This window comes from Pongo pygmaeus, chromosome 5 (assembly GCF_028885625.2).
Source record: "Pongo pygmaeus isolate AG05252 chromosome 5, NHGRI_mPonPyg2-v2.0_pri, whole genome shotgun sequence".
Lineage (NCBI taxonomy): Eukaryota > Metazoa > Chordata > Mammalia > Primates > Hominidae > Pongo > Pongo pygmaeus.
In genome coordinates this window covers 26,419,994-26,445,538 of record NC_072378.2, presented here as the reverse complement: position 1 = coordinate 26,445,538, position 25,545 = coordinate 26,419,994, and the positions used below count along the sequence as shown (strand labels likewise).

General features: G+C 41.6%; 9 non-coding genes and 1 pseudogene across 9 annotated transcripts; 7 read left to right on the top strand and 3 right to left on the bottom strand.

The window, feature by feature from the left end:
• Nucleotides 1-2,741: 2,741 nt before the first annotated feature.
• Nucleotides 2,742-2,814, bottom strand: TRNAR-ACG (transfer RNA arginine (anticodon ACG)). Its single transcript has one exon. It is a non-coding gene; the product is annotated as a tRNA-Arg (tRNA).
• A 474-nt stretch (nucleotides 2,815-3,288) lies between these two features.
• Nucleotides 3,289-3,370, bottom strand: TRNAS-AGA (transfer RNA serine (anticodon AGA)). The gene has a single exon. It is a non-coding gene; the product is annotated as a tRNA-Ser (tRNA).
• A 4,740-nt stretch (nucleotides 3,371-8,110) lies between these two features.
• Nucleotides 8,111-8,183, bottom strand: TRNAR-UCG (transfer RNA arginine (anticodon UCG)). Its single transcript has one exon. It is a non-coding gene; the product is annotated as a tRNA-Arg (tRNA).
• Nucleotides 8,184-8,763: 580 nt separating this feature from the next.
• On the top strand, nucleotides 8,764-18,654 carry LOC129038077 (histone H3.3 type 1-like; annotated as a pseudogene).
• On the top strand, nucleotides 11,846-11,917 carry TRNAW-CCA (transfer RNA tryptophan (anticodon CCA)). Its single transcript has one exon. It is a non-coding gene; the product is annotated as a tRNA-Trp (tRNA).
• TRNAM-CAU (transfer RNA methionine (anticodon CAU)) lies at nucleotides 17,822-17,893 on the top strand. Its single transcript has one exon. It is a non-coding gene; the product is annotated as a tRNA-Met (tRNA).
• TRNAS-UGA (transfer RNA serine (anticodon UGA)) lies at nucleotides 18,341-18,422 on the top strand. Its single transcript has one exon. It is a non-coding gene; the product is annotated as a tRNA-Ser (tRNA).
• Nucleotides 18,655-19,195: 541 nt separating the features above from the next.
• On the top strand, nucleotides 19,196-19,267 carry TRNAQ-UUG (transfer RNA glutamine (anticodon UUG)). Its single transcript has one exon. It is a non-coding gene; the product is annotated as a tRNA-Gln (tRNA).
• Nucleotides 19,268-19,748: 481 nt separating this feature from the next.
• Nucleotides 19,749-19,820, top strand: TRNAQ-UUG (transfer RNA glutamine (anticodon UUG)). The gene has a single exon. It is a non-coding gene; the product is annotated as a tRNA-Gln (tRNA).
• A 5,643-nt stretch (nucleotides 19,821-25,463) lies between these two features.
• On the top strand, nucleotides 25,464-25,545 carry TRNAS-GCU (transfer RNA serine (anticodon GCU)). The gene has a single exon. It is a non-coding gene; the product is annotated as a tRNA-Ser (tRNA).

Below are 25,545 nucleotides of genomic sequence, written 5' to 3'. Positions count from 1 at the left end.
CCTGCAAATCACGGAAGAAGTCACTTGATTTCCACAGGCAGAAAACCTGAATGCAGTTACTTTCCCAAATTCATACAGGGAATGAACCATTACATCAGAGAAGGCTAGATATTCCGTGAACCCCTTATAGTATTATCTGAAAATGTGCATGAATGTGCCGTTTTCTTCCCCACATGTGGCTCAAGACCCCCTACAGATTATGAATTAGCAAATTACAATATGGAAAAAAGGGAAAGTACGTTTATTTCTTCAGAAGTGTTTAAATTTTTATAACTTACAATGACTTTAAAACATGACATTTGAAATATTAGCAGACGTTGTCTTATGTATTTACTGTACACATTCACACAATACACAGTGACAAACGTTACATCGGAGAAGTGTACCTAAAATAACCTTTTTCCTATTTCTTATTAACTATTTTCTTAGTAGTAGTCTAAGCCTATGGCTATATTATGAACAGATTACTGCTCTGGGAAAAAAAAAAAAAAAAAAAAAAAAAGGAGAAGACATAATTTTGCGATTTGGAAACTTGATACGCTAGAAAAAAGGTGACTATTAACTGTGAGACCTTTGCCTCGCGTAGCAGAGTGGCGCAGCGGAAGCGTGCTGAGCCCATAACCCAGAGGTCGATGGATCGAAACCATCCTCTGCTAGGGAGCTTTTTGTGGATTTGTTTTTCCCCCTTCCAAAAATAGATCTACCTCATAGGAGGAGGAAATTGGTATAATTGTCATGGACACCGTAAGGGAACTTATTTTGATTTGCACCTCTCTCAGAGATCTACATTTCTGGTTGCAATACATTACTATCCTAATTAGATTAAAAATAACAAAAGCAGTAGTTTTAGCTTTTATTGTTTGAGCACTTAATAGATACCATGCACTATTCCAAGTTCTGAATCATTTATTCCTCGCAATTCTACGAAGTAAATACTTGCTATTACTCTTACTTTACAAATGAGACAAATTGGGGTTTGTCTGCAAGTTGGGGTTTGCAAAGATTAAATAACTTGCCCAAAGTCATGCAGCTAGTAAATGGTAGAGGAAAGATGAAGCTCTAAACCGCCATTCTGCATAATTACAAACACTGACATTTACAGCAAACTTCAAACTTATTTCAGCTTTTCCTTCCGAGTTTTATTCGTAGGACACGAACTCACCTAGTATTATTAAATCCCTAGTAAAATGAGAGGTACAATATGTGACATATAGTAACATGTCCAGATTTGAGCAGGCTGTAGCTGACACTTTTTTCTTGTTCTTATTCTTATGTTTACTCAAACTAATACAGATGCATAAGGAGACATGTTTAAAGTAGGATGAAATCTACAGACTGTGCAAAGCTTTTGAACTTTTGGAGAGATGTTTAGACAACTGACAAAATGCTTGGGGTTGAATTAATGATAAGTGCCTAGAAGCTTAAGCAGTAAAACAACAAGAAAAGACAATTATGTACTAATGCCAGGGAAAAATAAAAATTGCGAGGAAAGGAAAACTTAACAATGTATTTCTTTGCTCACCTGCTGAATTATGTTTATAAAGTTGTCATATTTTAAGCTACAAATATTAAAGTATCATGTATTGTGCTATAACCATATGAGAAGACATAGAAAGGGAGCATGTGTGTGTCGGGGGTCCTGGGGTGTGAAGAAGAAAGTGAACCAGTTACTCCTCTTATATAAAGTCAACAGAAGGACCATACAAACATATTATTTAGAGATATGTAGGTAAATAATTTTAAAATAAGCTATTTAAATGTTTAAAAAGTAAGCTTAACCACTCAGCCACGACTACAGGTGCCAAAAGTTTTCTTAAACGTCGTACATGTTATTATATGTCACATATTGTACCTCTCGCTTTACCAGGAATTTAATAGCTGAGTTCATGTCCTGCCAACAAAACTTGGAAGGAATCAACAAACTTCAAGTTCAGGCGCATATGTGGTAAGCTGAGAATGTTCTTTGGGTGTTTTCTATAATGCAAATCAGGAATATGTTTCAATAACTTTAAAAATTGCTAGAGGACAGGGAGCAGAGAAGAGACTGTTGATTTTTGTTTCAAGTGATTCTTGAAATTATGTGTATGTGAAAAGGATAGAAAAGAAACCAAAATTGTTTGCTATCTAGAAATTTTCTGTTTGTGAATTCTCAATCGTAACTCTCACAGAATGACACAAAGTTTTCCCAGACGGACGTGGTGGCTCACGCCTGTAATCTAGCACTTTGGGAGGGCGAGGCGGGCTGATCACTTGAGGTCAGGAGTTCCAGACCAGCCTGGCCAACATGGCGAAACCCCATCTCTATTAAAAACACAAAAATAATTAGCTGGGTGTCGTGGCGCACGCCTGTAATCCCAGCTACTCTGGAGGCTGAGGCTAGGAGAATCGCTTGAACCCAGGAAGCAGAGGTTGCGGTGAGCTGAGATCATGCCACTGCTCTGCAGCCTGGGCGACACAGTGATACATCTCAAAAAAAGAAAAAAAAAAATTCCCCTGTATTAAGTTTTATCAAACAATGTGAAAATTGGTCAGTTCTGAAACTTATCAATTTAGTGATGTGATTTAAAAAAAAAAACTCTTATGTATGTAAAACAATTGTGAACTGAAGCTGGAGTCTATATAAAAATTTTTGTCATCTTGTGTAATTCTTTTAAAAATTAAAATAATAAAATACATAAAATGTATAAATACCCAGGGAGGGAGGATTTATGTAAACTTCAAGGTTTCCACCAAAAACCTAACGAGCCAGCCAGGAGTCGAACCTGGAATCTTCTGATCCGTAGTCAGACGCGTTATCCATTGCGCCACTGGCCCTCCCACGACACAATCTACGCGTTACACCTATAGAAAAAAAATGTTTTGGGATTACTGCTTCGTCCTAAACATGAATATATGAAACTTTTGTTTCTTTCTGATCATAAGGATTTTGAACCCAAAACCCTCCAGTTAAAACAAAATATAGTTTTATTTGTTCCTTTGACTTGGTTTACTCATGAAGTATGATTCCTTCGTGGGTAATGAGAAATCCATCCTCGTGCACAATGATTCCTTCCTGAAAAATGAAATAGCCGTTATGATGTAACTTGTAAAAGATCAGAGATAAGGTTTACTTTGGGCAATGAGAAATCCATTTTGAGGAACACTGAGACATAAATTCAAGTTGTCCTGCCCTGAATCCCCAAGAAATCCATTTTGATGTTAACTTGTAAAAGATCGAAAGTCTTTTTACATGTGAAATATCGATCGGTCGGATTCTGAAACCTGCTTGAAGATGCAAAAATCCACTACCGTAGTCGGCAGGATTCGAACCTGCGCGGGGAGACCCCAATGGATTTCTAGTCCATCGCCTTAACCACTCGGCCACGACTACAGATACCGAAAGCTTTCTTAAATGTCTTACATGATTCTATATGTAACATATTGTACTCGGTTTATTAGGGATTTAATAATAGCTGAATTCGTATCCCAAGAATAAAACTTGGAAGCAATCAACAAACTTCAAATTCAGGCACATACATGATACGCTAAGAATGTTCTTTGGGTCTTTTTTATAAAGCAAATCAGGAACATGTTTCAACAACTTTTACAATTCTCATATTTTTGCCTAGTAAGAAAATTATCCTCAGGCCAGGCGCGGTGGCTCACGCCTGTAATCCCAGGACTTTGGAAGTCCAAGGCGGGCAGATCATGAGGTCAGGAGTTTGAAACTGCCCAACATGGCAAAACCCCGTCTCTACTAAAAATACAAAAAAATTAGCCAAGGTGGTGGTGCACGCCTGTAATCTCAGCTACTCGGGAGACTGAGGCAGGAGAATCGCTTGAACCCAGGAGGCGGAGCTTACAGTGAGCCGAGATCGCGCCATTGCACTCCAGCCCGGGCGACAGAGCAAGACTCCGTCTCGGGGGTAAAAAAAAAATAAATTAATTAATTAAAAAAATAAAAAGAAAGAAAATTATCCTCAATAAATAACAAAGATGTTCCATAGAGATCCCCTATATTTTCTAACAAAGTCCAGTGCCTGCGATATACTAACGGCTCAACAAATGTCAGTGCAATTGTAACTATCATTGCAAAATCCCAGAATCTAGATTCATCAAAATGTTCTGCAGTGAAGATAGGCTTCTGTCTTTTCATAAAACTCAGAATATTTTAACCAGCTGAAAGAACATTTCTGAAAGAAACTAGAAAGTAAAAAATATTTTTGCTGGTCAAACCCTCTTTCGTTTATGGGGCTTTCTCTCACAAGGGGAAGAACAACTGCATCTGATATTCTGTGAATAGTTTGAAATTATATTCAAAGACCACTTCCAAAGGAAGAGCAGAACCCCAGTTTCTAAAACTACACTACCATTACCACAATACTATGCGCGTGTGTGTATGTGTGTGTGTTAGTGAGCAAGTCAGGGATTCTGTATTTCATCAAAGGCCCAACTCTATGAACAGAAGAGGGATAAGGAATGATTGATGAACTACTGCTCACGTGCGGATGGATTGAAAATCGTCTCTACTCCAGATCTCTCTCCTCTGGGCTCCAGAATATACAGTTGTCCTATTTTTTTTTTCTTGCAGGTCCATGGGCATCTCAAAAGCAATGCAACCCTAAAGGAATGTTCCATCATTTTCCTCAAACTTAAATTTCCTCTAACAATCCAAATTTTTGATGAGATAGCAAAACCGAAGACTAGCTACCAAGACCGAAGACTCCCCTTGTCCTTTTACCTCTCTCTGATTCCCTTCCGAGCAGGCCCTCAATTCAACCTTCTAATTGGCTCTCAAATCTGGCTCTTCTTCCCCAGCCCTGAGACCACCTTTTTTTTTTTTTTTTTTTTTTGACGGAGTCTTGCTCTGTCGTCCAGGCTGGAGTGCAGTGGCACGATCTTGGCTCACTGCAACCTCTGCCTCCCGGGTTCAAGCAATTCTCTTGCCTCAGCCTCCCTGGTAGCTGGGATTACAGGTGTGCGTGCCACCATGCCCAGCTACTCAGACCACTTTTTAAAATGAGGTAGTTAGTTTAGGTACTTAGAAGTACTCATGAGAAACTTCTCATTAAGTTATTGCAACAACTTCTTAGTCTTTTGGCCTCCAGTTCCTGATCCCTTAAATGATATATTCATTTCTTCATTCTTCCAAAAATTTTATTTTTTTTAGAATAAAAATAAGCACTTTGAATATGGGTAGTGAGACAGAGGATTGCCTATTTTTTTTTCAAATTCTTTTTATGTGAAATAGCAAAAGCCAAGCACTTTGCTAGGTACTGCTCATTCAATGGAGAGTGAGATTTCTAAAGGATTACAGAAGTTAACAATGAAACAGCTGAGTGCAAGTTAAAGTGCAGCCGTATCATAGTAAGTAGCCCACAGGAAGAGTTCTGGATCTCAACCACAAAGGTTTTAGGTGGTTGCCTAGAGGGTCACTTAGACTCCAAGCTTCACAAAGAAAGGTTCCAGTTTTACCTTCTTTACCTCTGAGTCCTCCATAGGTGCTTAATTAAGTATTTTTGGAATGAATTATACTTAAACTCAGATCTGGGTCTGAAGGATGTGTTAAAATGAGACAAATTGGTGTGGGGTGAGAAAATGGGGTAGGGTAGTGTTCCAAACCTAAACCTCATGGAATATGGGAGAAACTGAAGAAAGTTCCCTCTAGTTGAAGCATTGCTTTTTGGAGGGGTACTGGGAAGGGCATTGATGAGAGATAACACCGGAAATGTAGTTGAGGGCAGATTATGTAGGTAGAGCTAAGTTAGCACTAACCCAGAATGTGTTTCTGACTGTGTCTCTTACCTCCTTTAATGCCTTTAAGGTACCCTGTGGCCTAGCGAGAAGATCGCAGATGACATGGGAGGCCTTCATCTTCTGCATGTGTCCGACCTTTTCAGCTCCTCTTCTGGTCACTCTGTCAAGGGGGCCTGGAACTCCTGAGACGTGAAAGGACCAGCCCTATCTCAGATGGTGCGGGTTTCTTCACCCTGACCTCTGCCATGTTTGCTTGGAGCCCCAGCGCTCGTCATTCAAGGCCTTTTTAAAAACAGCACAGCCTCTGTCAAGCCTTCTTGAAAAATTAAATTTTTTATTGTAAAAACTTTCAAACATATAAAGAATGTGAAAGAATAGGCAATGATCTGTATACTCATCACCCACATTCAATAATTAACATTTTGCCGTCTTAGCCTCATCTACCTATTTCTACTGAATCATATGAAACTCACTTGCAGACATTATGATATAGCATACCAAAATCCGTAAAAGTGTCGCCTAAACATGCGTCTTTTATTTAACTACAATATCATTAACAAAACTAAAACAATCGAGGGATTCTTTAAAAATATCTCATATCTGGTTGGGTGCAGTGGCTCATGCCTGTAACATTTGGGAATGCTGACGCGGGATTTCTTGACCCCAGGGTTTGAGACCACCTGTAACAAAACAAGCCCTTCTCTTGTGCCTCTGTACAAAACAGATTTTAAAAAATCAGCCTGGCCTGGTGGCGCGCTCCTGTAATCCCAGCTACTCCGGAATTTTAGGCGGGACGATGGCTTGAGCTCAGGAGTTCAAGGTTACAGTGATCGCGCCACTGCATTCCAGCCTGGGCGACCGAAAGAAACTCTAAATAAGTGAATAAAAACATCTAAGTATTTATTTAAGTTCATCTAATATATTTTTAGAGTCAGTTTTTATGTTTATTCTTTCACATTAGAACAGTTTCCCAGCTTTTTCTTTTTATTGTTATTTCCTCATGACATCTTTTAATCTTCGCCTCCCTCCCTCCCTTCCTCCTTTCCTCCCTTCCTCCCTTCCTCCCTTCCTCCCTTCCTCCCTTCCTCCCTTCCTTCCCCCAGCCTGGGCAACACAGGGAGATCCGGTCTCTACAAAAAATAGAAAAATAATTAGCCAGGCATGTTGGTGTGTGCCTGTGGTCCCAGCTACTCAGGAGGCTGAGGTGAGGATCACTTGACCACCGGAAGTCGAGGCTGCGGTGAGCCGTGATTTTACCACTGCACTCCAGCCCTGGGCAACAGAGCGAGACCCTGTCTCAAAACAAAACAAACAAAACAAAAGAAGCAAAAAAGTCTAATTGTCTCATAGAATGTCCTACATTCTGGATTTGTCTCATTATTTCCTTATGGCATCTTTTAATTTATTTTTGTTCCTTTTAAATTAGAAGATAAATCTAAATGATTGCTCTTGAGATTAATTTGAGTGATTAGATTTAGGTTAAACATTTTTGCCCAGACGCTGTTCTTTGCACTGTACTAACTTCACATCAGGAGGTACTTGTAGGGATATCCTGCTGATGGTGAAGACCGAGTGGTGCCCCCGAAGGTTCTTTATTTCTCTCTTTGCAATTGACAAGTAGTTTTGGGGTGGCACTTAACACCATGAGCATATGTTATTTCCCAGCCACCTTTTCCTAATGGTTTTAAGGTCGTTAAGCTCGTTCGTTGCTTTGGTCTATTATTTTTCTACGGGTTGCAAATGGTGATTCTTCTAATTCTACCAGTCTTCTGTATTTGTTAGAAGATAGTTTTGTCAAACGTGTGGACCTCTTTTCTGCCTTCCTTCGTACCCCAGTCTTTCCAAGAGGTTCCCATGGCAGCTTCACATTATCCCCGTCGTAACAGCCTTAAAACCCACGTAGGTTGGCGCTAAATTGTAATCGGGTCTGACGTGCTTTATGGTCTGGAGTGCATTCTACAGCCTGTAAGGTCTGTAAATGGTTCTCATACTCGAGTGTGCAAACGAACCACTTGGATAGCTTGGTTAAAACCCAGAATCCTAGAGCCCACACACAGCGATTCTAAGTAGGTCAAGTGTAGTGCGGACTAGAAAGGGAGGTCGGCCTCGAGAAGTTGTCATTTTTAAGAAGCTCCCAGGTTATGTTACTGGTTCAGGGACTGGACCAAATTTTGAGTAGCGTAGGCCCAGAAGATGGACTGTATGACATTATGGTGGAGAGAGGATAAACAGACTAAGTACAGAGCAAAGGCAAGGGATGTGTAGGAAGGGATCTACAATGAAGATAACTTAGTGAAGTAAATGGAAAGAAGTACATTTCTGATTAACCAGCTTTGAGGAAGGAAAATAACACCAGAGTAGTCAGTCCCCCAAATAACCACAGAGGGATTCGAACCCTCAGTTTTCTGATCCGAAGTCAAACGCCTTATCCATTCGGCCACGTGGTCTCGGGCTAGGAAACTGGACAATTTTTTGACAGAAAATAATCTCCTCCCTATGAGCTGTAAATGTACTAAGTATAGTGAAATCATTGTCGTAAACCAAGGAATTTCCAACCCCTGAAAAAAACTTACAGCCTGGTTGGGGGAAGACGAAGTTCAATCTAATGGTAAAAAAAATCTAACCCTAAAACCCAAAGTATAAAAAAAAAAAAAAAAAAAAAAAAAAAAAATCTAATGGCCGGGCGCGGTGGCTCACGACGCCTGTAATTCCAGCACTTTGGGAGGCCGAGGCAGGCGAATCACGAGGTCGGGAGTTCGAGACCAGCCTGGCCAACACGGCGAAACCCAGTATCTACTAAAAATACAAAAATTAGCTGGGCGTGGTGGCGGGCGCCTGCGTGCCGCTGCACTCCAGACTCCAGCCGGGGCGACAGTGCGAGACTCTGTCAAAAAAAAAAAAAAAATACTGCAATTGTGTTCGTACCCGGCGCTGTCCTGCCGTCGCTCTCCAACGCCAGCCCAGCGCCGCCTCTCGCTCGCCGAGCTCCAGCCAAAGGAGAAGCGGGGTAAGTAAGGAGGTCTGTATACCATGGCTCGTAGAAAGCCGACTGCCCGCAAATCGACCGGCAAATGGACCGGTGGCAAAACACCTGGGAAGCAACTGGCAACAAAAGCCTCTCGCAAGAGTGCACCCACTACTGGAAGGGGTGAAGAAACCTCATCCTTACAGGCCTGGTACTGTGGCACTCCGTGAAATTAGACGTTATCAGAAGTCCACTGAACTTCTGATTGGCAAACTTCCCTTCTAGCGTCTGGTGCGAGAAATTGCTCAGGACTTTTAAAACAGATCTGCGCTTCCAGAGAGCAGCTATAGGTGCTTTGCAGGAGGCAAGTGAGGCCTATCTGGTTGGCCTTTTTGAAGACACCAACCTGTGGGTTATCTATGCCAAACGTGTAACAATTATGCCAAAAGACACCCAGCTAGCACGCCGCATACGTGGAGAACGTGCTTAAGAATCCACCATGATGGAAACATTTCATTAAAAAAAATTATCTTCTTCCTGTTATTGGTAGTTCTGAACGTCATTTTTTTTTCCCTTGGAGTCAAAAGGTACCTAGGTATATGATTGCGAGTGGAAAAATAGGGGACAGAAATCAGGTATTGGCAATTTTTCCATTTTCATTTGGGTGTGATTTTTTAATATAAATGCGGAAACGTACAGCCTTAATGCAAGTTAAAATGTTTCAGTGAACAAGTTTCAGGGGTTCAACTTTATAATAATTATAAATAAATCTGTTAAATTTTTCTGGACAATGCCAGCATTTGGATTTTTTTAAAAACAAGTAAATTTCTTATTGACGGAAACCAAATGGTGTTGTAGCATCTTTATCATACAGTAGATTTCATCCATTCACTATACTTTTCTGAGTTGTCCTATATGCAAATACATGTTTTTAATGTTGTCTGTCTTCTGTGCTGTTTCTGTAAGTTTGCTATTAAAATATATTAAACTATATAAAAAAATACTGTGAAGTTTCAACTAGATAACTGCCAAGGGCAGGAATATGGTACTTCAATAACTACTGATCGAGTGCTTTATCTTTTGATTGGCAGAGAGAAAGGCCACGATGAGAAAGGAATTCTTGAGTTGAGAGCTGGAGAGGGAAAGGCAGAACCAGACTGCTTTCCACATGCAGGGAACCACCGCTGCCTTACGATGCTTCCAGGTAAAGATTGCGGGTTAAACACAAGAATTTACTTTTGCATACTCCGCAGATCTCACTCAAACAGCACTAAAATATACATCCAAATAGGGAGAGGAGATAACAGAAACAAAATTTTGTCATCTGGAAAGCTGATTGAGGAGTCGCTGATTTTGAGAGCCCTGAGAAAGCTAAATCCTAAACCAGGAGTGGGAAAAGCAAAGAGACAGTAGATGTTCACCATGGAGCCCCCATTCCTATCCCTTTTCCCTATGCCAGTCTCGGAAATTGTCAGTACAGCTTCGCCTGGAAACTACCTGTGTGAAATGAATTTAGCCTTCTTCCAACCCCCTTAAATTCATATGTTGAAGCCCTAATCTCTAGTACTTCAGAATGTGACAGTATTTCATCTGCAAAATGGAGAAATGAATGAAATAATGTTTATAAATAAAGGGAAAAAGAATGTGACAGTATTTGGAGATAGGGTCTTTAAAGGGGGTAATTAAGGTATTTTGAGATCATGAAAGTAGGGCCCAAATCATAAGGGCTGGTGTCCTTGTAAGAAGAGATTAGAACACGGACACACAGAGAAAAAATCATTTAAAGGCAGAGGGAGAAGATAGTCACCTGCAAGCCAACAAAAAAGGCCTCAGGGAAGAAAAAAAAAAATCAAACAGACAAATACTTTGATCTCGGACTTCTAGTCTCCAGAACTGTGAGAAAATGATTTCTGTTGTCTAAGCCACCCAGTCTGTAGTATTTGTTACAAGAGCACAGTTAACTAATGAACTGTCCTTCCTCCATCTAAGAAGGCTGGACTTTTCTTTTCTTTTTTTTTCTTTCTTTTCTTTTCTTTTTTTTTTTTTTTGAGACGGAGTTTCGCTCTTATTGCCCAGGCTGGAGTGCAGTGGTGCGATCTCGGCTCACCGCAACCCCTGCCTCCCGGGTTCAAGCGATTCTCCTGCCTCAGCCTCCCGAGTAGCTGGGATTACAGGCATGCGCCACCAAGCCCGGCTAATTTCGTATTTTTAGTAGAGACGGAGTTTCTCCATATTGGTCAGGCTGGTCTTGAACTCCCGACCTCAGGTGATCCGCCCTCCTCGGCCTCCCAGAGCCAACGCGCCCAGCCTTATTTGCTTGAAAGAGCAAAGTATCTGGTTTCTAGGCTGGAACAGTGATTCTCAAACTTTTTCCTACATCCCAATCTCCTGGAAGGCTGGTTAAAACAGACTGGTGGGCCCCACGCCCAGTTTCTGATTCAGTAGGTGTGGGGTTCCCTTTTTCCTAGGTTCCCTGCTGCTTCCGACCCTGAGGCACTTCTTGAGAATAGCTGGGCTGGAGGAAGTTATTCCATGGGGCTAGTGGAAAACGGTGAGTTCAGTAAATGTCAGCGGATTCTTTGGGATTATTGTTGTGAACTGAATGGCTTATGTACACAATAGAGACCAGAGGGCCCGCGAATTTGGACTGAGAAGTGAGCGTTTAGGCAAGAGATATTATTTATGTTAGGCTTCTGAATCCCAGTAGGTTGAGGATGGGGCGGGTGTGCGGATAGGTTTGAGTGAAGTAAGTGCTAGCTAGGGCAGGTCCTGCGGGGCAGTGAAATGCTGGAATCCTCTTCCTGAAGAGGGAGTAGTCTAGCGCATTTACAGAAAGTAGTAGTACAAACTTCATAACCGTTCTTATTACTGTTTCACTGCTAATCTAAACCCAACACATAGACACTTTTTCTCGAAACAGAGAAATTTGAGAAATGGAAAGATTGAACTTGAGAAACAACTGTTTTTCGTATATGGAGCATTTATTTGGGTTTGGGGTTAATATTTAATCCGACCACTGCCTTATTTTTCTCAAAAAAGCCTTAACGAAACTGTGAAAAGAGATCAAATCAAATAATAAAGAAATTGTTTGGGAGGAGGATAAGACTAGATGCTTATCTTAAAACGAAAATGGGGGCTTCCTGTGACCTCGTGGCGCAACGGTAGCGCGTCTGACTCCAGATCAGAAGGTTGCGTGTTCAAGTCACGTCGGGGTCAGGGGTGTTTGTGTTTTGGAAGGGGGCAAAATGATCTGTACTGAGATATTTAGTCAGTCAACCCGAGATAAATAACTCAAGACATTGACAGAAAGGACACGTTTTGTTTTCTGCATTCACAGATAAGTGAGATCTGTCTCTTTTGCCCTTGGCTTGCTGTTATGACTCTAAAATGAAGAATTCCCCTCGTGGACAGTCTATCTTTGGCCACCTTTTTAAAGGGAGATTAAATGCTCTCTTCTGGCATTAGATAACTTTTCCTACACATAAACCCCTAAACGTTGGCGCTTTTTCCATGCTCATGCCCTGCCCTCTTTGCTTCCTGACTCTTCCTTTGCTTATCTGCCTGCAACACTTCATGCCTTCTTCTCAGTTTCATCCCCACTCGACCTGGAGTCAGGAACTTGGAGCCATCCTGGACATTACCTCTTCTTCGCTTCTGAAAGGAGTCCCAAGTTGTGCTGAGTTTTACCTCCTCGTATTTCATATCCCATTTATCCACTTCTCTCAATTATTACAATGGTCTATTTGCTTCCATCTTTTCTCTCTTGCCAAAGATATTGACATAAAACTTTTTTTTTTTTTTTTTTTTTGAGACGGAGTCTCACTTTGTCACCCAGGCTTGGGGTGCAGTGGTGGGATCTTGGCTCACTGCAACCTCTGCCTCCCAGGTTCAAGCAATCCTCCTGCCTCAGCCTCCCAAGTAGCTGGGACTACAGGCATGTGCCACCACTCCCAGCTAATTTTTGTATCTTTAGTAGAGACAGGGTTTCACTATGTTGGCCAGGCTGGTCTCAAACTCCTGACCTCAGGTGATCTGCCTGCCTCGGCCTCCCAAAGTGCTGGGATTACAGGCATGAGCTACCATGCCCTGCCCACTTGTCATTTTTTTTTTTTTTTTTTTTTTTTAACAAGCAAGCATTTTCTATTGTACGGTATTCCTAAAATGTGTAGAATTAGAGTTCTGTTAAAGTTCTATTCTGTTATTGCACAGTAATTATTTTCTTGCTCCAGATTTCACTGTTAGTAATCATATTAGTTTGCTAGGGTTGCCATAACAAATACCATAGACTGGGAGGCTTAAGTGACAGAAATTTATTTGCTCACACTGATGCCACCTTGGCAGAATTATAAGTAATGACAGAAATCTAAGATGACTGACTGACTCCATCTTGCTTCTCACCTCACAGGCTAAATTGTTTTTTGTTGCTTATTCTAGGGCAGAGGCCAAGATAATTACAGGAGGAATTCAGTTTACAGATAAACTTTGAGGCAAGGAAAACTGACCACCTTCTTTTGTGGAGATTGAAGCTGCATTCACAAGAACAGGTAAGAATTATGGTAGGGTCCTGAACTTTGCTAAAGAATAGGCATAGACAATAACCTGACACTGCTTAGCTTGTTTTTCTATAAGTTTTTTACTGCCCCAGAGTCACTAACTGGGGGTTGCATGATTTATAACTTCCGGGTGGAGAGCAGCGGCTCATGCCTGTAATCCCTGCACTTTGGGAGACCGAGGTGAGTGGATCACCTAAGGTCAGGAGTTCAAGACCAACCTGGCCAACATGATGAAACCCCGTCTCTACTAAAAATACAAAAAATTAACCCGGCTTGGTGGCGCCTGTAATCCCAGCTACTCAGGAGGCCTGAGGCAGGAGAATCATTTGAACCTGGGAGGCAGAGGTTGCAGTGAGCTGAGACCATGCCACTGCACTTCAGCCTGGGCAACAAGAGTGAAACTCCGTCTCAAAAAATAAAAACAAAATGAAAACGTGGCATTTGAGACATTTCTGAGATTTAGCTTTTCAGCAGATCAAAAGATGCCACTTGATCCTGAGACTCCTGCACCCAGTACAGATTTTAATCCATACAATATTCCAATAAAGAAGAGTAGAGCATGAAATGAGCTCAACTTAAATTTGTGCAGAAGTGACTGAGCGTTTTTTTTTTTTTTTTTTTTAGACGAAGTCTTCCTCTTATCGCCCAGGCTGGAGTGCAATGGCGCAATCCCGGCTCATTGCAACCTCCACCTCCCAGGTTCAAGGGATTCTCCTGCCTCAGCCTCCTGAGTAGCTGGGATTACAGGCTCCTGCTACCATGCCCGGCTAATTTTTGTATTTTTAGTAGAGACGGGTTTTCACCATATTGGCCAGGCTGGTCTCGAACTCCTGACTTCAGGTGATCCACCCACCTCGGCCTCCCACTGTGTTGTGATTACAGGCATGAGCCACCATGCCAGCTTGTCACTGAGCATTTTAAAGGCAAAATGAAGGAACAGAAAAGGGGGTGAGCAGGGCTCAGTGGAGTGAAAAATTACAAAAATCAGAAAGAGGAGATTAGTTCATATGAAACCCATCTACGTTTGCTAACTGGTGCTTACAGAAGTTAAGCTCCTACCTTCCCACAGAAGTGGGAGAAAGGGGCTTTATCTTCAGGTGTTGCTTGGAACAACAGTGCATTCTTTTGGCAGTCTTGAGTTTTCTCAGGCAGGCACTTTAAGGGGGACTAAGGTCATCCTAGGGATGTGGTCTTAGAAACTATGTTAGTGTCTTTAGTCTTTAAAGGTCAAAGTTGAGGCCTAGTTGAGAAGAATGTACAGAGGAGCCTGGCTAGAGTTTGGTCAAAGAGAGAATCGTTTTCATTTGACACAGCAGACATAGTGCAGCAGGTCACGTCTCCCTAATGGCTGAATAGGCAGGCCTCCATGACAACGGTTTCAGAACTGACTTTGAGTGTTTAAGTTAAATATTAAAAGCAAAAAAAAAAAAAGCCAGTGCCCTTATACAAAGGCTGGAATGTAACCAAAGCCCACCAAGGGTATGTCTTTAAATGCATGCACACTTACATGTAGACATGTAGCTTAGAAAGTATGCTCTGGAAAACTCTGTGATTTTGAGTTGGTCTGGCCATAATTTCCAGGCCTTCTCTGTGTACTCCATTACAAAAATAAACTCCTGGCCAGGCGAGGTGGCTCACGCCTGTAATCCCTGCACTTTGGGAGGTCGAGGTGGTCATATCGCCTGAGGTCAGGAGTTCCAGAACAGCCTGGCCAACATGGTGAAACCCCATTTCTACTAAAAATATAAAAATTAGCCGGGCGCGGTGGTATGCACCTGTAATCCTAGCTACTTGGGAGGCTGAGACATGAGAATCACTTGGACCGGGGAGGTGGAGGTTGCAGTGAGACAAGATAGTGCCACTGCACTCTAGCCCGGGTAACAGAGCAAGACTCAGTCTCAAAAAAGAAAAAAGAAAAAAGAAACTCCCTTATTTCCCAGTTCATCTGCATCTCATTATTGGGCCCCAAGAATAAGCAGCCTGACCCTCGGTTTGATCGGGGAGCAATAGTAGCAGTATTATTCAGTTACAGAAGTGAAAAATAATAAGAAACTCAGAACACTAACAGGAGAGCATTGGTTAAATAAATTTATTATTTATAAGAGAGCAAAATATTATGTAGCCCTTAACGTGATATTGAAGAATATCTGATATAGAAAGATGCTTAAGACACTTGAAATAGACAAATGATGTATTAAGCAATTAATTGCCATGTGTGATTTTAGATTAGTCAGATTACACAGTATGATCCGTATGGCTAATGATTATACTACAATAATAAGAGTAAATATTTCTGGGTGTGGGATTAGACACCCCAGAATTTTATTTTGCTTGCTTTTTGCTGACTTGTATTTTTTAAATATTTTAAGATGAAAAGTTTTTCTTTTGAAAAAAGAAAATATACAAATTGTGTTAAAAAAAATTGCTGCACATATACTCTGTGCCAGCTCCACAGAAAGACACATCACACAAAGTTTTTGCTCTGGAGGAAATAGTAGTCCAGTGGAAAAGACAGACAATATCAACTCGTAATTAAGAAAAAGGATGAAATTTACAAGGATAAGCCTATGCTTGACCCAGATATAGTGCATTGATATAAGAGTGATGGCCTCTGACTAGATAATCTGAGTGCCAAGAGTGCAGAATGTGGGATTTAGGGGGGAAATCACAGACTATCTACACCAAAGCAGGATTTTGGACTATTATGAGAGTTACCTATGATTTTAAAAAAGAGTGAGAGGCCAGAGAAAAGAACCTATATACTGATCTACAGTCTAGGTAGACGTAGTTTTGTTTGTTTTCATATGTGACAGATAAAACTTAGATTACTCTGTATCAGCAAAGATGCACTGGATAGTTCAACTGTAATTGTTGAGTTTTTGCAACACGATGCAGAGTAACACGTAGAAGTCACCTTTTAAAAATAACCTTGGGCAATTCATCAGCTGATCTTGAACTCCTGGCCTCAGAGGATCCTCCTGGCCTCAAGGGATCCTCCTGCCTCGGCCTCCCAAACTGCTGGGATTACAGGTGTGAGCCACGGCCCAATTTACTGTCTATATTAACATGACTTTAGTATTCCACTATTTTCATCAACATACCTTTACCATTCCCAGAGACCTTTGCCCAGGAAGCTAAAGTTGCAAATAAATTTTATGTATTCTAGGACCCTATTGTTTATTCCAGGAAGTTCTTGAAACACATATTAACTTCTTAATAGAAGGCCATGCATGGCCAGGCGCTGTGGCTCACGCCTGTAATCCCAGCACTTTGGGAGGCCGAGGCGTGTGGATCATCTGAGGTCAGGCCAACATGGTGAAACCCCGTCTCTACTAAAAATACAAAAAATTAGCCAGGCGTGGTAGTGGGCGCCTGTAATCCCAGCTACTCAGGAGGCTAAGGCAGGAGAATTGCTTGAACCCGGCAGGCGGAGGTTGCAGTAAACAGTTTGGGCGACAGAGCGAGACTCCGTCAAAAAAAAAAAAGCCAAAACTGAGGCTTCCAGTTAACAGCCAAGTGACTGAGCTTGATTTCCTTCCTGAAACTCAAATTTTCTCCCTTCCCTTCCCTCCCGTCTCCTCCCTCCTTTGTCACCCAGGCTGGAGTGCATTTGATGCGCCATCTCGGCTCACTGCAACCTCCTCCTCCCGGGTTCAAGTGATTCTCGTGCCTCAGCCTCCCGAGTAGCTGGGATTACAGGCGCGTGCCACCACGCCCGGCTAATTTTTGTATTTTTAATAGAGACAGGGTGTCACCGTATTGGCCAGGCTGGTCTTGAACTCCTGACTTCAAGCTATCCACCCACCTCGGCCTCCCAAAATGCTGGGATTACAGGCTTGAGTGTCTTTTTCACTCTGAAAGTCTCCAAGGGTCACGTATCAGCAGACTTTCTGCTTACTTCTACGTTCAAACGTTCTGAGAAATATTCTTACGTATTGACTTACTTCTATGTTCAAACGTTTACTCAGAATATTTGGACATAATATTTGATTGGATTTTTAAAACATTATAGACAGAGAACATACCTTGTCACCTTTTTAAAGGACGATATGATGATAGATGTAAAAGAAAACAAATGCATGTGACTACGTTTAGCCCCGGTGGTTAGGTGGTAGCATTCTCACCCGCCGCGCGGGAGGTCTAGGTTCTGTTGCCTCCTCGGTGCAACTGTAATTTTTTTTTTCTGTGAATATTTTCGATGAAAATCGCAAGTAAAAAATGTTTGGAAGTAATAACGACTCCACCCGGTATCCAGGAATGGCTGAAATTTGCCCAGGCATTTATAATTTCACCTTTATAAATTATGCCAATTAGCCTGCACTTTGTTTTCCAATAACTCGAAACATGCTTCCGTTTTAGAGAACTTCAACCTCAGCTGATTCGAATTTATCGAGGAAGAATTCTAAACCGCTGGTGTTTGGAAGTGGCGTGCAGCCTCATATGGATGGCCAGTGTACACTTCTCATTCTCCAGGATAATTTGGCAAACGACAGCAAATCATGCAAAATTAGGAAGATGCCAAACATTGTAGCCTTTAACACATACTTGAGAGGAATAATGTTGCGACAGCAGAGTGGCGCAGCGGAAGCGTGCTGGGCCCATAACCCAGAGGTCGATGGATCGAAACCATCCTCTGCTATATGACTGTGTATCTTTTACTTGAAGACTAGGACCCTAGAAAAAAGGGGTTTTAAATTAGGCGTGCTAAACGTCAGCGGACCTGACCCGTGTAAGAATCCACACGGTATTCTGGTGGAAATGCCCATTTGCAGGCTTCAATATCTGTAATCCTACTAATTAGGTGTGGAGAGCCTTTCAGCCAGTCTCTTAGATCTGGAGACCATTTAGGGGTTGGCGTGTGGCCTCCTCGTAAAGTCTTTCGTACTTCCTACATCAGACAAGTCTTGCAATTTGCAATATCTCTTTTAGCCAATATCTAAATCTTTAAAATTTTGATTTTGTTTTTTAACCAGGATGAGAGACATTCCAGAGTTGTTACCTTGTCAAAATAAACAAATTTAAAGATGTCTGTGAAAAGAAACATATATTCCTCATGGGAATATATCCAGGGTGTTGAAGGAGGCACGTAGTCGTGGCCGAGTGGTTAAGGCGATGGACTTGAAATCCATTGGGGTCTCCCCGCGCAGGTTCGAATCCTGCCGACTACGGCGTGCTTTTTCATTCTCAGGTAGAGAAAATCCGGTGCACTACCTGTGCGATCACAGAGAATAACATGGAGTATTAGTTTTTATTTTCCTGTTATTATCTTTCTCCATAAAAGTGGTAGCAGATAATTTTAGTTCTTTTGTGTAACAAGACTTAGAGATTTTTGAAGTGTTACATGGGAAAGCACTTGAAAACACAAGTAATTTCTGACACTGCTATAAAAATGATGGAAAAACGCTCAAGTTGTTTTGCCTTTGTCTTCTTGAAATGCTGTCTCCCTATCTGAAATCCAGCTCACTTCTGACTTCCAAAACTGTGCTTGCCTTTAACTTATGGAATCAATATCTCAAACAGATCCTTTCTGGTTCCCCTCGTATCATCCTACTTTCAGAGGCCAGAATTGAAGAGGAAACACCAGATAGAGAATCTCCAAAACTGTTGCTAAGATGTTTTAAGAGATGTCTAAGTGTTGATATTTTCTTTTATAAACCCTTAAGTAGAAAAACGTATCGTGACCTGAAAGTTCAGCAAATGCGCAGTTCTGATTAATCAAGGAACGCTCCTATTCATAATCTGCGTGGGCAGATCAGAACAAGTTTTTGGGAAGGTGAGTTCTGTTCTTGCTTTCTGCCTGCTGGAGCAGTTTTGTTGCTTTCTCGGAATCTGGGACTATGCACCTATTTTGAGAGGCCAAAGTAAACAGCACTCTCAATGGACCAATTCCACGTACTACATTCATGCTATCAAAAATATGTTAGGAGATCGCTGTGTTGTTGGCCCCATGGTGTAATGGTTAGCACTCTGGACTTTGAATCCAGCGATCCGAGTTCAAATCTCGGTGGGACCTACTGAACTTTTAGTACTCTTTCCTTCTCTCAAATTACCATTGTACCCAGGGAGCGTACACCTGATTACTTAAGCACCTTGACATCCCATCCCAGTCGGCAGCAAGATGCTTTCCTGCAGAACAGCATCCTCTAATCTTTCACCTGGAATTTCACATCTGTTCTCTCTTGCCCCTCCTCTCTTGTTGGACGCGAGTTCCTCAGATTTAAATTATCATACGCAAGTTTAAGGATACGTCTTTCACCTACCAGACCTCAGTTCTTTCCTTTTTTGAACAATACTCAAACGGGTTCAAGTTTTATCAGTTTCTAAGACGGACTTGGTCCAGATATGTTTGTAGTGCATGTGAGTCTCTTGGAGCTTCTGCTATATGGGATGCAGATAGTATTAATTTAATAAATGTTAATAGAATACGGCATCGAATAGATGACACGCTCTGTAATCAGTATTTATATATATTCATGAAATTGGTGATGGGAAGTGGCCCCATGGTGTAATGGTTAGCACTCTGGACTTTGAATCCAGCGATCCGAGTTCAAGTCTCGGTGGGACCTGTTTTGCTTTTGGTGACCCGTCCTTCGTTCATCTCTTAAATCGTCAATACCCTCTGGGTCTGTGGATTTACTTTCTCATTCACGGTTTCTTCTCCGGATTAGCAAGTGTTAGGTAACTCCTGATTGTCATTTCTAGCTTCTGAGTAGTATCATGTCCTTGTACATTCTTGGTCTTTTCTCTTAGCATCCACACTTCCCTGAGTTCCCAAAGGCAGCCAGGGTGTTATTTGCATGCTCAGGATGCTTAATGGTTTATGTGTCAGAGGTCCCTCCTGCGAATCTTTTCTTCTTTGGAAGCCCCTCAAAATGCAAGGATTTACATAAGAATTGTAGTAGCAAGTGCCCCATGTAAGGGTCCCATAGTATATCGGTTAGCACTCGGGATGCTGAATCCAGGAATTTGAGTACAAATCTCTTTGGGATTTTAGCAACTTCTTGGTCAATTCTCCTCTGTGGTTCTCTTAAATCATTAGCCCACCTTCGAGGTGTACCCACTTGACTGCAAGCGCTGCCAATCATCATGGCACCTTGTCCTAGAGAAAACTGTCTCTACTGACCTCTGAAATTTTAGCCCTACTCCTATTTTACTTGATGTCTCTTTTTGCCTTTTTGCCCAGAGTTTCTCAGATTCTGGTAAGTTAGAATCTTGGCCCCAGTGATTAAGAGTTTATGTTTTACAGCCCTCAATCTCAGTTTCTTCTGTTTCTAGAGCCTATTTAAAGCGTCCCATCTGCTTCTAAGCACTAACACTGTCCTTAAAATGTTTGGACTGCACAGCGCTGCAATTGTACACATCTTAGAGCCTCTACTGTCTATACTCAGTTGGGGCGCCATCCAAACTCCTTAAGCTAATGCATTGTCCACATTATTTGAAAGATTAGCTGGTATGTTAAAAGTACACATCAGTCTTTCAGTAGGGATTCAATTTCCATGTCCTGGTGACTTAATGGCTAGCACCTAGGCTTCAAATTTCAGTGGACCTGTCTCAGTTTTGGTGACCTTGCTCTTGAGTTTACCCAAATGGAGAAGCACACTTGGGCATGTGTAGATAGTCTCACATATTTGCACTTCTTTTCTGGAGCAACATCCAGCTTCTTGCTCTTTTCTCTGGCTACTGAAAGTTGTCCACTGCCCATCACCCTCATGTATCCTAGAAGCTCTTCTTTTGAAAGCTTTGCTTTGCTTTGCTGGAGCCTGAAGTCAGTTAGACCACTGTAAGTTAATCATCTGCTGGGATGAGTAAAGGTTCATGTGTCAGAGGCCCCACCTATGACTTTTTTCTTCTTCAGAGCTCACTCCGAATGCTCTCTATGCTCTCTCTGGACTCGGGCATGAAAATGTGCAAACCACAAATTAAGTCATCTGAGAGCCTGCATTTTTCTCCCTATGAGAAGCTATTAGTGTTCCTTACATTGAATCTATGCCCATTTTAAAGATTAACTGACCAGATGCAATAGTATACAAGTCTTCCCTAGAACCTTTGTTATACAAAGGTACCATGGTATAACGGTTAACACTCTGGACTCCAAATACAGAAATCCCAACTGTTGGTGGGACTCGAAATTCCTTCCGTTGACTCTCTCTACAGTTCAAAACATATCCTCCAGGGCTCTCAATGACAACGAAAGTAGAGCTCCGTGAACTTCTCTGGCCTCTAAAAATTGTTCCAGAAAAAAGCCCTGTAGACTTCCTTCTGCCTATTTAGCCCTATTCATGGTACTATCTTAGTGGCTCTTTATTAGCTTCCTATTGCTTACCACAAATTTGGTGGTTTAAGACAATATGAATTTATTTTTTGTTATTTATTTATTTATTTTTGAGACGGAGTCTTGCTCTGTCGCCCAGGCTGGAGTGCAATGGCACAATCTCATCTCACTGCAACCTCCACCTCCCGGGTTCAAGCCATTCTCCTGCCTCAGCCTCCTGAGTACCTGGGATTACAGGTGCCCGCCACAATGCCCAGCTAATTTTTTGTATTTTTAGTAGGGACAGGCTTTCACTGTGTTGGCCAGGCTTGTCTCGACCTCCTGACCTTGAGCTGACTGCCTCAACCTCCCAAAGTGCTGGGATTACAGGCGTGAGCCACCGCATCCGGCCTATTTTATTTATTTTTTAAAATAGGGTCTTACACTATCACTCAGGCTGGACTGTAGTGGCACAATCATAGCTCATTGCAGCCTCAAACTCCTGGGTTCAAGTAATCGTTCCCTGTCAGCCTCCCAAGTAGCTAGGACTACAGGTGCACACCACCATCCCTGGCTAAGACAATGTGAATTAAACGTTTTTTTGCAGTTTTGAATATCAGAAGTCTACAATAAAAGTATTAGCAGGGCTGTGTATCTTCTGGAGACATCATGAGATAATTCATTTTCCTGGCTTTTTCAGCTTCTAGTGGCCCCTTGCTTGCATCACTTCTTGCTTCTGTAGTCATATTTTCTTTTCCTGACTCTGAACCTCCTGCCTTCCTTTTATAAGGACCCTCTTGATTACATTGGACCCACTTAGATAATCCAAGATAATCTCTCCATCTCAAAATCTTCAATGAAATCGCATCTGCAAAATTCCTTTGACCACTTAAGGTAACATAAGGTAACATATTCACAGGTTCTGGTGATTGGTTGTGGACCTATTTTGGAGGTCATTATTTAGCCTACCATACCCTCTATTAATAAATAGCAGGCATTTGTTAATGCTCTTTAGATTTAATCTATCGGTCATGGCTTTTTTCAAAAAGATAATGTATAGATTTACACCAAGCTTATACACAAGTCTTTCAATAGGAGAATCTTATGGAAAGGGTCTATGATGTAATGATTAGCATCTGAACTCAGATTTGGCAAATTTATGGCTATGATGTCTTGTATTTTTACATTCTCAACTATACTCCCTTTCAGCCATAGGATCCACTGCTCTCTGGCTGATCAGGCCTTCCTAAATGTATTAGTTATCTGTTGTATAACAAATTGCCCCCAAATTGGCAGGTTAAAACAACAGACACATATCTCACATGAGATATCATGAAAGTAATATCCTATCACATTTTTTATATTCTGTAGGTTAGGAGCCGGTCACTAGATCCAGCCGACATTCAAAGGGAGGAGATTACACAGGAAGTGTGGCCACCACACTGTTAAACACTCTAGAGACCTCAGGGCAGAATAAGCCCTAATTGGAGCTGGTCTAATGCTATGACTGATATTTTGCAGACACCTTCTTTTGCTTGGTCAGGAAGTGCTGTATTGGGAGCAATTCCTGGTACCTTTCGGATTGGGAAAATTATCTCTTGCCCTCACCTTTTTAAAACTAGTTTTCCTTTGTGTATCTTCCTTTATAATCAAGCCAGTATTGAAGAGCTTGACTGCTACTCTCTTTTAATATCATGACGGAGCAAGTGAATTAGAATCTGTAGGGATAATGCTCTGACATGAATCCTTCTCAAAAGTTCCCTATGGATTCAAATGTGCAGCACGGAGAACCACTGAGCTAATTCTCCCCTGACCATCCTATTTAACTTGCCAACACTCCTATGCATGTGCCATCCTCTGACATACTGTGTATTTTGCTTTTTTTTTTGGTGAGACAAGGTCTCACTTTGTCATCCAGACTGGAGTGCAGTGACGCAATCTCGGCTCGCTGAACCTCGACCTCCCGGGTTCGAGCGATCCTCCCTCCTCAGCCTCCTGAGTAGCTGGGACTACAGATGTGCACCACCATGCCCAGCTAATTTTGGTATTTTTTGTAGAGATGGGGTTTCACCATGTTGCCCAGGCTGGTCTCAAACTCCTGAGTTCAAGGAATCCGCCTGCCTCGGCTTCCCAAAGTGCTATGATTATAGGCGTGAGCCACTGTGCTTGGCCTATATTTTGCTTTATAAGTTGTTTATTGCTTATTTCTACATAATTAAGTTTCACCAGGGCAGGGAATTTTGTGTGTGGCATATACATTTGTTCTTAGAACATTGCCTGGAACATACGCAATGCTCAATAAATATTCATCAAAAGATTGAACGAATCAAAGAACTAATGAACCCTTTAGGTCCAGGTTTGTTTATCATGTTTTATAATTCCTAATCCAAACACAATCAAGACCAAGCAATATTTTTTCTTTCCAGAACACTTTAGAATTTGTTGCTAACTGAAGCTTTAAAAAAATGAAAATTTGTACATTTCTTGGCCTGCTATGTTTTGATGATGATTTGATACCTAATATGTCTGATATTTGTTAGGTAATTCCTTGATACCTCCTTAGGGTATACAGTTTGAATCTTGATCATATTCTTAATTGCTTTGCTTTGCTTTGCTTTGCTTTTGAGACAGGGTCTTACTCTGTCACTCTATTACCCAGGCTGGAGTGCAGTACTGTAATTATGGCTTGATGCAGCCTCGCCCTCCCAGGCTCAGCTGATCCTCTTACCACAGCCTTCCAAGTAGCTGGGACTACAGGCACCAGCCACCACACCCGGTTAATTTTTTGTATATTTTGTGGAGTTGGGGTCTCGTCATGTTGCCTAAGCGATCCTCCAGCCTTGGCCTCCCAAAGTGCTGGGATTACAGGTGTGAGCCACTGTGCCTGGCCTTATTTTTTTAATGCTACATCATGTCAAAACACATACATACACAATATTATTGTTTTTGTAATTTTATTGGGTATAGGTGAGAAAACAGCCCCTGGTATCCAGGAACTGGTCTGACCCTATTCACTAGGCCTGCATATTGTCAGGAATTGGCCAGGCAGTCACTGCTAAGTCATGGGGTTCTTCTGTTGTGCCTAATTTCACAGAATATTAGCATCAGACTGACTTTTCTGATCGTGATGAAATGAATCAGAAACAACCAAAGAAAGGTTGGACATGGTGGCTTATGCCTGTAATCCCAGTACTTTGGGTAAACCAAGGTGGGTGGATCGCTTGAGCCTAGGAGTTTGAGGCTAGCCTGGGCAACATAGTGACATAGTGAGACCTTGTCTCTATAAAAATAAATTTATTTTTTAAATTTAGAATTTAAATGAAATACGAACAGATAATAAAAGTGACAACACTAAGTATCACTTTCGTCACATTTCTTTGTACAAAATAAGCAAAAACAAAACAAAAATCCCTCAGATGGCCCCACGATTCTTCAAGATACAGTCCAAAATCTAGGGTCTGATACTCAGAACCAATCACAATTTGACTGTAACCCATCACTTCAACACTTACCAGTAACCCACTTGGGCTTCTAGGAGAGACAATGGTTGTTTCTCAGATGCGTTAGTGCCATCATATGGCAGGCATCCCTCTGGGAATCCTACCGGGGAATGTCCAGGAATGCAACAATAGACATACCTGGTTTAATGATGGTGTTCATATACATGACCTAAGAAAAAAGACAAAATCCAATTTGATTTAAAAAACAAGAGCAGTCACTAATTCGTTTTTCCTTTTTAATTTCTCTTATTTTTCCCTTAGAAAGTGTAGTTTGTTACTTTATTAGGGTCTATTCCTCCCTCCCAGTCTCCTCTTTAGTTTTTCTTCCTTTATGAGAGTAAGAGGGCCATTTATCCATTATTTCCGTCACTGAAAACATTTAACAAAAAAATAGGAATTGCCAAATGAAACTGTTGAGAAAAGAAACATTACACATATCGCGAGAAACTTAAACATGTGACGAGGTGGCCGAGTGGTTAAGGCGATGGACTGCTAATCCATTGTGCTCTGCACGCGTGGGTTCGAATCCCATCCTCGTCG